General features: G+C 44.4%; 1 long non-coding RNA gene across 1 annotated transcript; it reads right to left on the reverse strand.

The window, feature by feature from the left end:
• Positions 1-229: 229 nt before the first annotated feature.
• Positions 230-12,189, reverse strand: LOC147020113 (uncharacterized). Its single transcript, XR_015062066.1, has 3 exons — positions 11,969-12,189; positions 2,286-2,482; positions 230-1,181 (listed from the first exon to the last, which is right to left on the reverse strand). It is a non-coding gene; the product is annotated as an uncharacterized LOC147020113 (long non-coding RNA).
• Positions 12,190-15,349: the final 3,160 nt, after the last annotated feature.

Genomic DNA, 15,349 nt, shown 5'->3' on the forward strand with positions numbered 1-15,349 from the left:
ATGAAATCCTGCCTGGTCCAATATGCATTTGCTAAATAATAATGATGCCGGGATCCTAGGTTCAAATCCCCCACGCTGTGTTGATTTATTCGTTGTCTTCTCACGCCATAATTAATGTAAATGTATATTGGCCCCGTATATGCCATAGTACATGTTCCTCTATGAGTTGTAGCTACTGTAAAAAACAAACAAACAGAAAAAGCAGCACATTGTGGGAACAATCCTCTATTTTAATTCAAATGCACATTTCACCAAAATTGTGTCACAAGGTATTGATGATGGGGTGGGTCGGGGAGTGCGATTTGGCCTGATTTGGCACATCTGTCTCTCTAGATTATGTGGAATCGAAAGCTCTCAACATTATTAACATCTGAATTGAGGCTGAACCATAAGGCCTGTTGCTGTTATATCATTGATAGCCTGTGTTTAAATTTTTTTTTATTTAACTGCCTGTTTTATCTCATTCTTCCGACCCATCCAACATGTGTTCTTCCATCCACTGCTTCCTGGTTGAACTCCCAAAATCCAGGCTGACTGCAGACCTCCACTCTTTATTCCTCTTTTCTCCTGTTTGGTGACCTGCCTTCTGGAGATGGTTCAATCACATTCTTCCCTACAGGGATTCAAGTGCTGCACTACCCATTCATGTCGTCTCTACACATGATCTTTTCTACCCACATGAACCCTACCTCACTCAACTCTCATACTTTCAAGTTACTGTTTCCTCTCCTGCTCTCTCTCTCCTCTTTTATTGTCAGCAAATCATCTTGCTTGCAGCCAACTGTCACCTCATTGCCTCGGTGTCACCGCATTGCCTTTTTACCCTCCGTCACTTTTATCTTCCATGTGCCAATACATTGTCATGATTTTAGAAAGTGCCAATAGATTGTTGCATGGACACAACCTCCCGACAGGATGCATCCACACCCGAGAGGGTTACCAACATACAATGAGGTCAAAACTTCAAGGATATCTGAAACATCACTGTTTCAAGCCAGTGCTAAGAAGTGGTTAATTCCAGCCTGTGGTCCAGCAGGGTCTGTCACTGCACTGGAAGATAATAAATTGGAAAAGGCTGCAGAAGATTAGGCTGTCACTAACCTACACTAAAACAGAAATTAAATTCAAAATTCACATTCGCCCCCTCCCAGGTCTTCATTCAAGTGAGGGAAACGATGATCCTGTGGCAGGGAGAAAAGAATGGGCCACAAAAACACAAGATCACCTTAACGACACGATAATAGTCACTCTGACCACGTTTCACAGTGGATACCATCTGTTCCATTTGAGATCAGTGGACCCCATACACAATTTAAACTTCCTAACCAAATGCACAAACTCCACGTCTTTTCACAGCACAGATATAGGTGCACATACCCCAATGGTACTTCTCTCTTATCACCACAACACAAGGTATTTTTTTTTAATCTCCCTGCATGGCAATGGGATCCATTTATCTCATGTGTTGTCACTTGAAAAAGAAACTGAGAGATCCAAAAAATGAAGTGGTGTTGTGCTGCTCAGCAAAGTAAAAAACATACATATCCCAAACAAGATGATGTCGGGCAGAGCACGATACTTGCAAAATCCATGAAACAAATTTGACCTCAAAAATAATTGGTAGTTGAATTCAGTGACCTGAAATATAAATCCTCTTCAAATTTCAACTCAATGGGATGAAAATTGAGGATTTTAGAAATCTCATCGAAGTTGTTGACCTTTGGCCAATATTGACCTCAAAAATAATTGGTGGTTGAATTCAGTAAACTGATATGAAAATCCTGTTCCAATTTCTAGTCAATCAGATGAAAATTGAGGATTTTAGAAATTCGACAGATTTGTAGACCTTTGGCCGATTTTGACCTTTTGACCTCAAAAACAATAGGCTTCTTGCGTATGACAAACTCTACAATGTGGTGAAGTTTCGTGAAGATCAGTTTAAAATTGTGACTTGGAGACTATTGACAAACACAGACAGAATAACAAAATCGACTGACCAATATACTTAAAACATCTTCAATTGTGCAAGTAATAAAGAGAGAGAGAGAGAGAGAGAGAGAGAGAGAGAGAGAGAGAGAGAGAGAGAGAGAGAGAGAGAGAGAGAGAGAGAGAGAGAGAGAGAGAGAGAGAGAGAGAGAGAGAGAGAGAGAGAGAGAGAGAGAGAGAGAGAGAGAGAGAGAGAGAGAGAGAGAGAGAGAGAGAGAGAGAGAGAGAGAGAGAGAGAGAGAGAGAGAGAGAGAGGACTTATTTCCAAGTCCCCAATTCATCCCACCCCCCCCAAATACCAACACAGCTTCCTTGCAGGGTCCTTGCTTGAGGGGGTCACCAAAATGGCCTTCCGTGGTCTATTTGTGGTGGCCAAGGGCCTCCCTGCCTCTGGGCCAACAAACCTGACCCTCATCACAGTGAATTCCATTTCTCTTTCCAGCTGGAGAAGCATGGCAGAGCTCCACATTTCTCTCTCCCAAAGAGATTGAGCCACCTGCGTACAAGCACAAATTTCCCCACTCACAAACATTACAACACCATATTCTCTCCTCGGCTGCCAATCACAAACTAATGACCTGTCATACAACGTAATAAATGTTCCCCATTTATGCCATGGCTGGCACATACAACCAACACAATGCTATTTCCTTTTCATATCCTTGCTCCTTACATTATGAAACATTTCCATTTGGTGCAACATAATATACTAGAACAACACTCGGTGGAGCCCATCCCTCCACCAGGCTGAACAGTTTACGTTTTGTATCCCACTGATAGGCCGGATCTGGATCCAGACCAAAACCAAATCAAATCCACTTGTTGAATTGTCACCCTCGCAACTCATCCACCAAGTTTCATCCGAATCCATCCCTAACTTTTTGAGATATCATGCTATACTGGATATTGTTTTTGGTTCTATCCCTCAATGGTGAAGAATCACTTATTAAATTCTAGTATCCGGATCGAGATCTTCACCAAAATCTAATCAATTCGTCCTTGTCACACACCAATCTGTTCACCAAGTTTCGTCCGAATGCATCCATAACGTTTTGAGATATCCTGCTCACAGATAAACAGGAGGTAAATACGAGTTCCCTTACAAGGAACTTCGAGACATGTGGAGGCCACATTAGTTCAATCAAAGCCTGCATTATTATTGCCAAATTATGGTTTTTTGTCCATATCCTCTCCTTGTTAAACACTGAGCGTCAATCAAGGAAACAGCACGTACCATTTTAAGTCTTTAGTTTGACTCGGAAAGAGGTTCGAATTGCCGACCTCCCAGACTCGGAGTGGACGCACTAATCATTGCCCCACCAGTCTCGTCAACTAGAACTTTTTCCACCTCCAGCCTGTTTCCCATACCAATTCCCCAACTAACTTGCATTCAACACAGCAAGGCTTTGAGCATTGTGACAGTGAGGAAAAGTCTTTTATTTTCTTTCTAATTTTAAATCCTTTAAAATCCCCACTTGCAGTGAGATGGGGTGGGAGTGAGGGGGTAGTTCGACCTCAGTAGTGCCTGTTGTGCAGCCAATATTTCCCTTTACCCTGACAATACATTCCAGAGCCCCTTGGCCCAGATAAGGGCTCATCTGATCAGAGTGGACCTTCTATGAAATGGTATGTGGGCCCAGCTGAGCCTTGTCCAATTTCCTTTCAATCTACAAACGTAACTTTCACAGGTGCTCTAGTTTGGTTCTCTGGTGGCAGTCCCAAGCACCAGTTCATTGGGACTCACATTCCAAACCAAAGATGGACATAGTGGGTTATCTTGTGTTATATTGGCAACCCCATCACTGGTTTCCCAAACCACAAGGAGAGGCTGATGGCCCGACTGCCCAGATAGTTCCCTCCTCAAGCCACTGTGGTCCTTGGCGATACTGTCTACAAGGTGTGGCAAGTCAAAATGTTTCCATGTGGTGGTTCCTACCACTTGTATGAGGTGTCTAAGAAGGATAAGAGGTGTCACTCTACGACTGTGGCTCTCCAATTTGTTTGGACCATCTGCTACGATCTTCCCAGTGACCATGCCCTCCTTATCAAATCTGACAACCGCTGCCTTATACAGCTTAAAATTACAAAATGCTCAGCTTAACCATGCACTTGGCAGACTTGTGGATGATTGCCAGGATTTGGAGTTCAACCAGCACCCTCAGCTAATGATCAGGAAGAGCAGCCAGTGATTTTTTTTCGAAATCCAACCACTCCCACACCTGTGTTGACTCAATTCATCCACCAAGTCCTAAATTCCTGAATGAATACCTGATTCAAACGGAGTAGTGTATGTCCTGGGCCAATTCCTGCAGGGAATGCCATTGCGGCATGCCCTTCAGGAGGTTTCAATTTCGTATGATTTTGGTATGACGTGGACACACCAGGTTTTAATTTAAAGTTCAAGAAATGAGCTAGCTCTGCCAAACCAGTGGTTTAAAGTGGAACAGATCTGAGTGCAGGTCATCATACCTTTTGGGACCACATTTAATACTTTTGTTGATGGCCTCCACAGGAGTTCTCAATAGATTCCCTGTGCAGTCCAGCTCAGACCAAGCAACGAGTTGGGCCACACACAAATTTCATCAATAAAGCCTCCAGATTTCCTGACTCATCAATATTTACCAGGGGGGTCGTCTTTCCTGAAGCTGGCTGAACTGTGTCCCCATGGTGCGAATACAATCTTGGGATTGCATTCCCCTGAGGCTGTTCCTCAAACAATCTGGGAGCCTCAGGTGTCCAAATATGGCTGCTGGCAATGGTCTCCTTGGTCAACTTCACCTCCTCATGAAGAAGACTTCTTCACCTCCTTACCCCCTATCTTAACCGCTCCTGCATTTGAGAGGCCTTCTTTCTTATCTGGTTGTCATGAGCGACGAGTTGCTCCCTGTGAAAGCACCAATATTCAAGTCTACAGCTAATCAGTGCTCCTCGTAACTCCTGAAACCCTATTAATTTAGTGAAATTAATTTCAAATTTTTATACAAATATCCTGCTGTACTAATTTTGTCTCAGGTCTCATTTTATTCTCCATTTGCAACAATTTATCATTCAATTTGTTTTCTAACTGGTGGAGCAAATATTCATTTTTCTTATTAAATTAAATTTTCAAATTCTGGAGCATATCATTCTTTTTATTAAATTTACCTCATGTGTCACCTTTTCAATTCCTCTTTCAATTTGGCATTCATTGTCATGATTTCCACTTCCATATTTGTGAGTTTCCCCCTTATTTCCCGAAGCATCATCGTGGCATGCACTTGTGCCACACCCGACGAGACTGTGGAAGGGCTTCCATGATTGACACTGGGGGTGGGGGAGGTTCCGACGTGAAGATAATTCTCATTGCTATACTCCTAGCCTTGTGTTCTACATTGAGTGTGCCATGTTCATTCACCCTTTTGTCCATGGTGCAGACAAAGAAAGGTTTATTGAATTTAAAATAAGACAATCATGCTCACATGCAGCATTTTCCAAATTCAATCCCTGGAAGGGTCAGGCTCAACTCCACTCATGAAAACCCAATGTCGTGAGGACAGCCACCTCCCAATAAGATACAACTACATCCGAGACAGTTACTGTTGCAGGCTGAAACCGAGACTTCAAGGATAGTCGAGCTATCTTCATTTTTTACAAGCCAGCGTTGAGTGGTGAGGATCCAGTGATGTTTATTTATATTAATGCATTGGTTATAAAAGAGCATTACAGTATTTTTAATCCTTCAGGGAACCGAACCCGAAATAAACACCAGTGTTGTTTCAACAAAATGGTGGTGCCAACGCAAGGCAAGCTGCTCCTGAGGAGATAGATAAATAAGTTATGAGGCAAGACACGACAAACACGAATCCTGAATACAGAAAATGAGACAAACACAATTTCCCCTTGGCACCAAATTCATACACACAAGAACAGGGCAGGATAGAAGGGAAGGTACAGGGTGAAGAACAACAGGGTCAATAAGCTGGAGCAGAACCCATATGGTGCAGCCTCGTCTCCACCAGCACAGGAGCGGGAGCGAGACAATGGGTCAGAGAGTCGGGGTGAGCTCTTGGAAGAGACAGACTCCAACCTCACACAACTGAGAAAAACTCTCTTCCCCTGCCCCTGCAAAAAACCAGAGAAACAGAGCTCTTTCTGTCAGTGAAATGTCCAACGCAATCCCGTCACAAATTTCCTTTCCCTCGCTAAGGCTCACCACTAATGATCCAAAGAGTCTCTGCCTCAAGGGGTTCCATCAATTAGCAGAGGTTCCACCAAACCACAGTCCGTGGCCCTCAGGAAACCCCACCCTGAGTCCTCAACCCCATAGGGCATTCACAAATCCAGGTTTGGCAACAAACCAAGGCCCACCTCCCACGCATTGTCAGACAATTTAGGAGGAGGGGTCATCTCTCTCAGTTGGTGGGGAGGGAACGTATCATGTCACACCCATCCTGCCCAGCCCTACTCAATTCTACAAAGGAGAAGAAATAGATGGGACACCTTAATCTAGATATTCTGTATCAGACAACATCCCTCCACTCATGGGAAACAATAAAGCCTTCTTAGCCTCAACACACCAACACAGGGAGAGTTTGACAGCTATATGAATACACAAAGTGTTTAAGGCCTTATTCTAACTATTACCATGGTCCCCCTCCCCCACCCCCACCCACTCATAATGTAACAATATTTTCATTTTCATCCTTTTTCTTCAAGTTTGAAGCTTTCTGCTTCTTTATACCAGTGGCATAGCTCTCGGTGGCCTTTACAACCTTGTTTGTTCTTTCATCCATTCATTCCTTGTCTGGACCTTCTGCACCAACTCACTGCTGTAAGTTAAACTTTCATCCTCTATTGTTTTCCTCCTCTGTGATGTGGCTAAAAATATGCACAATGAAACTGAACTGACATGATTTATGAACCACAAGATGAAAACACGGTGGAATTAAGGACCATGTATTTATTATTTATGTGCAAATACAAGAAAAAGAGGAGGGCATGCAGGTTGTAAATTCCACCCTGCATGCGAGCGTAATAAATCAGTGGCCACTTATTTGCAAATATTTATGCAGCTTGTAAGCAAGATCTGATATGTTTATTTATAATTACAATATAAGCTCGAAAGCATCCTAAAATGCAAAGCCCGCCCACAACCGCTTTCTACTCAAACTACACTTGAAGAAGAAAACAACAGCTAAAAATGTATACATACACTTTATTAATTAGTGTTCCTCCATATTCTCATAATTAAGGATTGTTGAAAATTTGACAAGTTATGATCTGGTTAGATAAATGGACAGACAAAGAAACAAGTGGTCATAGACCAGTGTAGTACTTGCAAAATCAGCTGCTGTGACCTTGACCTTTGGGCCCCATAAACAAAAGGCTTAATGCTTTTGATCGGTGAACCAATTCAGTCGCCCAATATGCAAATTCTGTTCAAATTTCAAGTGAATCGGATGAAAATTGATGATTTTATACGACCTTGACCTTTGACTCTTCGACCTTTTGACCTAATTATTAATTAGTTTACTTCATGTTCTCAAAATAAAGGTTTGTTGAAAATTTAATGACAAAAGTTAAAATGGTAAAAAAGTTATGCCTTGGACAGACAGACACAGACACACACAGAAGCGATTGCAAAACCCCGTCTCTCAATATGTGGGAGGACAGGCTCATAACAACATTTTGCTCCCATCCTTTGTCCTTGGCTATTTATCCGAACCAGTGGTCGGAGAAACTGTGGTGCATTAGGACACCCCCTCGAGCAGCTTTTCTTGGCAAATGGCAAGAGAATGGTGAGTTGCATCTCAAGTATGATTGTGGACATGTGTCATACCGTCCCTTTTCGTCAGGGAGGCATCCTGCAAAAGAAATGGGTTGACCTTACAGGTCGATGGGTGGGGGAATTTTTATTCGTCTAAAAATGTCGTGAAATATGTCTACTTTAAAAATCTACAAGTTGTATTGGCTAATTGTTCTTGTCAAATCCTGCCAACAGCATCAAGTTGAGGAGGGTACTTGGCCAAGACTACCAATAATCTCAAAAAAGCACATTGAGTGGGAACATGCAAAAATCTAAAATCGGAACTCTTAGCAACAAAATAATTAATCAAAAATAGCATAAAGTAGCTGTATAATCTTAAACATCAAACAAGTCCAAAATTTAACATATCTCCTTTATATCGGAGATAAGGGTGAAGTTCATATAAAGTGTAAATCCAACATTAAGAAGAGAAATACATCTATATTTAATGCCAATACTAAAGCATTGAGCCAAAAATATTTGTTAGAGATACTTTTTTGAAATAAAACTTTAAAGAACCAACTTGCAAATACAAATGCAGCATATCTTACATGTGCACACATTGTCAGAGAGTAATGTTTTAAAATGTGATTCTTCGATTTCAACAACCTATGTAGCAACCCTGTGTAACTTCCGAAATATTGGTGATAGAACCACAAAACTTTGTCAAAAAAAATCCTCATTAAAAAATCTTTTGTTAAAGGAAGAAAAATATGAAAAACCTATTTATAGCCATTTATGACATCATAATGGCAATTCAACACCGTGTTCTGTTATTGAATTTCGGAATTTTGCGATTTCACTCATCGTCACTATCATCTGACTCTTCTCTGCTCAAATTTGAATCATACTATCATTGCCATCGCTATCATCATGTATATTTTCAGTTTTTGCATTTGCACAGATCTATGCACTTCAGATTCACTGAGAAACAACTGCATACTCTGGGAGTGTACTTGGTCTTGCTGCAAACACACAAAATCATGTCCAGCATGGCATCAAGAGTGTCAGGCAAGCACATCCAATAAAGCTGCAGCAGGTTTTTATCGCCAAATGTTCACCCATGTCCTTCCGGAGATGCTATGATTGGATTGCAGATCAGAAAGGATTTCTCGATGCCCAGTGGTAGGTTTGCGTTATCGCCTAATAAACACAATTGACATCTTGATGGCATTTTCTCGGACTCGTTTGAATGCTTTGGCTTTTCCTTTGCCATGAAATGCACTTGTGGTGTCACATCCAGTGACTGTATGTAATCCTGTGAGCGCCTGCCTCATTGCTGCGCGAAGCTCACATTCTGATGCATCAAACACTCGCTTACGTCCACTTGTCATCAGAACCAGAAACAGTCATGCCGGAAAAATATGGATCTGGCAGTACAATCCGAGGCCACATACACCAGTGTCAACAATATGTATACAGATTTCAGAAAAACAGAACTCCAATGAGAACTTATCACAAAGGAACATCTTTTTGCCTGCTTCTTCCTGATTCAAGCTAACCTCTTCTCATGGCTCATTTGTCATTAGGCCATCCTACACTGATATATTGTAACATTCCTCCTCAACTGTAAAAAACGGATTCTTGTCTTGAAGATGATGACGGTGGCCATCATGAGTGGTCCAGTCCTTCAGTAGGAATCTGACGAGGCCAAATTTATATTCAGCATCAGAAAGGAATTTTCTGAATTGCTTCTGTTTTATTTGATCACCACACTCTGCTTTTACAAGAATACATCCCATGCTTCCACGCGCTTCATGTTCCATCGATTTTATAGCATTTGGGGCATATCTATCTGTAACAAATAAAATGAATCGTCCTCCTTCTCTTGTTATCTCTTGCAATATGGAATCTGATATTTGGTCAAAGGTGACAAGCTCTGAAGGCAGCTGTTGTAGAATTACCATTCCATCATATAATTGGACAACGCCTTATGGAACTGTGTCCACAAGCTTGATAAAAAAGTTTCCACACATTTGAACAGTTGACACTTAGTAGTTTTGCGCAGGCCACCATCAGCAGTTGCTGGCACCCATGGGAATGCTCTCAAGGAATGTTGATAAGTTATTTGAGGCTCACTAGCTCCCTACGATCCTCCTATGTGTGAAAACATGTCTATCGGCTGAAACAGCAACACTTCTGTTATTAACATGGCGTGTTTGTTTTGTAACATCTTCAGAAAATGCTTTTTAGCTTGTTATTCAAAATTCTGTCAAAAGGCATTTTGTTTGACTCAATCTGATCTGCCAGAAACCTCTTCAGGCAAGTTTCACCCACTTCAAGTGCTTTCATTAGATCTGTTTGAACAAGTTCACTTGCTTTGAGACCTGACGATAAACTCGAGATTGGCAGACTCTAATGGAACTGTGGTGTCCAAGACTTCAGAAGATCGTAGCATTTCAGTACGTTCTCTTCATCTAGTTGTTTTCGAGAATACCCTTAGTCTTTGGTGATCGAGGCAGATTTCCTGATGCTCAACAAAATTTCCATGCTGTAAAATAATGAAAATCAAAAACTTCTTCTGGTCAGTAAATTGCATGGTCTGCAAATTATTCTTTCATTAAAAACAATGGTTTATTTACCAGCTGAACTTTTTCCGTATTTTTGGTAAGTAAAATAAACAATGCAAACGCTATAAGCCGTTGAAATCAAAACATAGCAGCTTAATTGCTGAGGAAGAATGGGTTCTGGAAATCATTCATTTTCCGGGGTGAACAAGAAAATTGATGAGGTCCGACAACTTGTTTTGAACTACCAGAAACCTCAGTTACTTAGTGAACATAGTCAGAATTTGCCCCCTCGACATGTGTAGCTGAGTGCGAGGAGCCTCCCTGACTATTCATGATCAGAGGACATTTAAAATTTGAGTACCCACGTCCCTGTTGAATGTTAGTTCCTGTTAAAGGCCAATCTGTTGAAGAAATGTTGGGCTTTCTGGAGTCTTTTCCTATTTATATTTCGTTTTACAAATTTTAGAGGTGACTGCACTTTTGTGTTTTTCACTCTGCAGAGCTCTGATTTTATTTGTGAGAAAGTGGATTAACACATTACCCGACCCCCTTCCCCTTTACAAGCTGTTCTATGATTATTCTGAAGCTATCTAACTCTTACAGGTGTGTTAGCTGAACCAGACAAAACTAAATGAATTTTGTCAGGTATTGTCAAAAACTAATTTTAGATAATATCAGTGAGAGTATGCTTGATAAAGCCTCTAAGTATGTAACCTATTTGGCTGAGCAGGTAGTCCACCATCAAGGATCTGTTCAAGATTATTTAAATTCCAATTATATTTGGTGTGTTTGGAGCATTTCCAAACAGGATGGTACACAGGTTTTTTTTTGGGGGGGGGGTGTATGCATAGTCGAGTCTCATGGAATATCTAGTGCAGTACATTGAATGGATCAAGACGTTTAAATATTAATTTAAGGGGTGGTGATGTATTGCCCTGCATGTAAGACAGTTTATTGCTTAGCTGAGTTTCAAACCCAGGCAAGACAGCTCAGAGATGGGTGCACAAGCTATCCTGACAGAATGGTGAGGGTGTTTCAGAAATCTCAGAAGATTTGTGAAATGTTCAAATTGATTCCCATTAACTTGCATCCACATAACAATTATTGCACGTATGTTTCTCTGAACTTTCCTTAAGGCCCTGTCACACCTTGACGATTTAGCCAACGTATGCCTGACGTATGCAAAATTGGGCTAAAATACCGGCACGCGTCGAATACGTTATGGGTAAGTTTGTATACGTTAGGAGCATGCTGAAAAACACTGCCATATGTCGTAGTACACTGGCTTTCATCGTTGTACTTTGCGGTTGTCCTCAAATTTTAGCATGCTTGAAATTTTAGGACGTATGCCAGCGTATGACTCACACGTTCAGCTATGCTGGCCATAAGTTGTAGGCACGTTATGCGATCGTTGACACACGTTACTTGTAAGTTACTCATAAGTCGAAACACGTCGAGGTAATGATTAGCGTACCAGAAACTTATTTATAACCTATGAGTAACGTGTTGTAGGCACGTTACACGATCGTTGACACACGTCGAGGCACGTTATGCGATCGTTGACACACGTCGAGGCACGTTACTAGTAAGTTATTCATAAGTTGAAACACGTCGAGGTAATGCTTAGCGTACCCAAAACTTATTTCTAACCTATGAGTAATGTGCTTTGAACCTTTGTGTAACGTACCTCCAACGCATATTGACGTATGTAGACGTATTTGATTGACGTTTTCCAGACGACCACAGAACTTACTGCACAAGTTTCTAATTTACAGCTACCGTATAATCGCGTATTGGCAGCGTTTAAAAAACAAAAAAACAACAACAATAACTTCCGATATTTCGTCACGTGCCGTTACGTCACGTCCGATTGCTTCTTCAGTTTGCTCATGTCTTATTCTTAGTTCCTCCTCTGTGAATATTTTCTGTTTGAGGATATTGTCACGTCGATGTCGAAACTTAAAAGCAAATGTCCGAATATATTTTAAAATTTGTGATAGACTAAAAAAACAAACAAAAAAAAACAACAACAACAACAACAACAACAACTTAGATATTTCGTCAGGAGCCTTGGAGAAAAAAGAAAATGTGCCTTGACGGAGAAAATAAGTTTCGGGTATGCTAAACATTACCTCGACGTGTTTCGACTTATGAGTTGTGGTGTAGTCTGCGGGCCCACGGGGAGGGGCATGATGATGATGCATGATGGGCGTGATGATTGGAGGAGTGGTCGTGGTGGTTATCGTATCTGCAAGGGATATAGGGTGTGCGCGCCGTCTGAGGCGTCGTAGTAACGCTGGAGTCGTCCGGCTCGTGCGTGTGCATACGAATAAAGGAGAGCTGCCGGGCAGAGTACGCCCGCGCTCGTACTTGTGCAACACAGCCCGGCTCGACTGTCCTTCCGCTCGTGTCTGCCTGCTAAGCATCTCCCACTTCAGTACAGTACAGTTGGCGAACGAGGATCTTCGGATCAGCGTGTGTAAGGGCGGCATGACCCGTGCGGTTCCAAGCTACGGAGCCAAAGGTCTCGCCGGCGCGAACATGGCAGAGAGTCGGTGCACGGCAAACGTACGCGTGCCCGCCTTCGTCAGAATCGACTTCGGCCACGTCGAGTGGGCAACGTTCGTTCGTTTGGTTCATTTTCCTGTTCATTTTGTCGAGGACACGCGTTTCAGCTCGAACGCGGCGTTGGACGTCGCGCAAGCTCTGGAGAATGTCCGAGGTCTCGATGGTCTAGGGGTCATCGCGATGGGCCAGGCACGCGCGGCCAAGCGCACGGTCTGCGGCGCGGGTCGTGGGCGAGCGTGGCAATGCAATCACTCGGACGGCGGTCTGAGCTCTCGAGGTCGTCTACGGTGTGTGGGCCGAGGGTCATCGCCCATTGTTACGGTCATAGATGGCGGTGTGCGAGGCGATCCTTCCGTCCCGGGTCGAAACCTGCTTGCAATTGATCCGGAGATGACAAGATCAGTGGCAGGGGGGGGGGGGGGAAGTGAGCGAGGCATGGATCGGGTGTCGAATTGAGTCCACTCGTGCTGGCCGCGCGTCGCATTCGGCTGTGCCGTGCGAATTCACGTCGGAGGAGCGTCCGGCACGGTTCAGAGATCGTTTTATTTCTGGTCTGCGAGCAGCCACCCTACGGTTGACCGACATCACATTCGACTCGGCGGTTGTGACTGCTTCATCTGTCGAGCAGACACTCACGGATTTCCGCGCCATTGCTGGCCAAGACGTAATGAGTAGCTCCAGCTGGAGCATGGCGGCTAATCCCCAGGGCCACGCGGTGACCGCGCAAGTGCCGCAGGGTGCTCGTGTGCCTAGCGGTGCGGGACGAGGGCGCGCACCGCAGCACGGTCGCACCGGGAGCGAAGGGGCTCCGCAGCGGGACCCCAGTGACCTGGAGATCAGCCTGCAGCCGGGGCATGATGATGCCGGCGAGCCGGAGCAGGAGCCTGACCCGGCAAGCCGGACCCTTTTGGGTCGGAACGGGTTCCGGTTCGTGCCTCCTGATGTGCCAGTGCTCTCTTCGAGACCTTCGTCGAGTACCGAGGGCGAGGCTCTGGCGGCGGGGGCCGCGTCGATGCAGCGGGAGCCACCGTTCGTTGCTGCCTGCGGCGGTGATGTGCGCTCCAGGAGCGGCGAGAGCCATATCAGCTCTCGCGATGAGTTCCCGCGCTTCGTTCGCGATGAGTTCCCGCGCTTCGGCAGGGTTCGTGAGGAAATGCGCATCGGTGTTGTTCAGGCAGCTTCAACAGGTGGCGGTGAGCCCGTGGCGTTAGAGGGAGTCGCGAGTCGCAACATCAAGTCGGCAACCAAGAAACGGACTCGTGATGTGGGTTGTGGGTTGTTGTTTAGGGCATATATGTTTTTCCTTGCTCTAGTGATGCAGTTTAACGTTGTTGAAATAAATGCCAGCAGTTCTCATGTGAAAGTGGATTTGGCAGGGATCAGTCAATGGAGTTGGTGTTATGATCAATGTGATGTGGGGGCGAATAAAGAAGGTTTATTGGCCTCCAGTTGCCCCAGGCCGCAGGTAATTGCTTTGTCATGTGCTGGGATTTTATCAAAAAAGCGCGCTGTACGGAAAAATGAGTTTGCAATACTTCGAATAATGTTCGTAGTGATTTATAATGAGCCTATGATTGCAGTGTGGTTTAAGTGGAGTTGCTCCCGTCTAGCGGCCGTGTGGGTCTCGGAGGTCAACTCAGGACCAAGATTGGTGCCCTGGTCGGCGTTACCCCCACCTCTGGTTGCGAGCGCAGCTCTTTGTGTTCGCTCAAGGCCGTTTGGACGGGCGTTGGCGTCTCAACTGATTGTGGTGTGTGAGTTGTTTTGGAGCATTAAATGCATACAGCCAGCGGCGCTGTTCAGCGCCCCCGGCCAAGGTCGATCAAGGCTGGCGCCACGGCTTCCAGACGGCGGGCTTCCGGCCTCGGAATGTTTATCTACGTCGGGTCTGCCTGGGGGGAGTGGGCCGGAGGCGTTTGATGGGGCCGGGGGAGGTTGGCTCGAAAGGTCATCACGACCTCGGGGGGGGGGGCATGTCAGCATGGGCTGCCTGGGGGCGTTTTTGCTGCGTAGTGCTGCTGTGCTTCTCATTTTGCTGCTCCACTCGCTCGCATCGACACATTATATGATGTGGTGTGCTATTATACTTCGCTATTTTTCATTTTATTTTCATGATTGTTATACCGAAGTCCTTATAATGCTTCTTATATTGGTGGTCATTTAATAATCATACTTTTAGGAGGGAGGAGTGTGGTGTAGTCTGTGGGCCCATGGGGAGGGGCATGATGATGATGCATGATGGGCGTGATGATTGGAGGAGTGGTCGTGGTGGTTATCGTATCTGCAAGGGATATAGGGTGTGCGCGCCGTCTGAGGCGTCGTAGTAATGCTGGAGTCGTCCGGCTCGTGCGTGTGCATACGAATAAAGGAGAGCTGCCGGGCAGAGTACGCCCGCGCTCGTACTTGTGCAACACAGCCCGGCTCGACTGTCCTTCTGCTCGTGTCTGCCTGCTAAGCATCTTCCATTTCAGTACAGTACATGAGTAACTTACAAGGAACT

Source organism: Eptatretus burgeri, chromosome 9 (genome assembly GCF_056783735.1).
Source record: "Eptatretus burgeri isolate ZD-2024b chromosome 9, Ebu_testis_v1, whole genome shotgun sequence".
Classification (NCBI taxonomy): domain Eukaryota; kingdom Metazoa; phylum Chordata; class Myxini; order Myxiniformes; family Myxinidae; genus Eptatretus; species Eptatretus burgeri.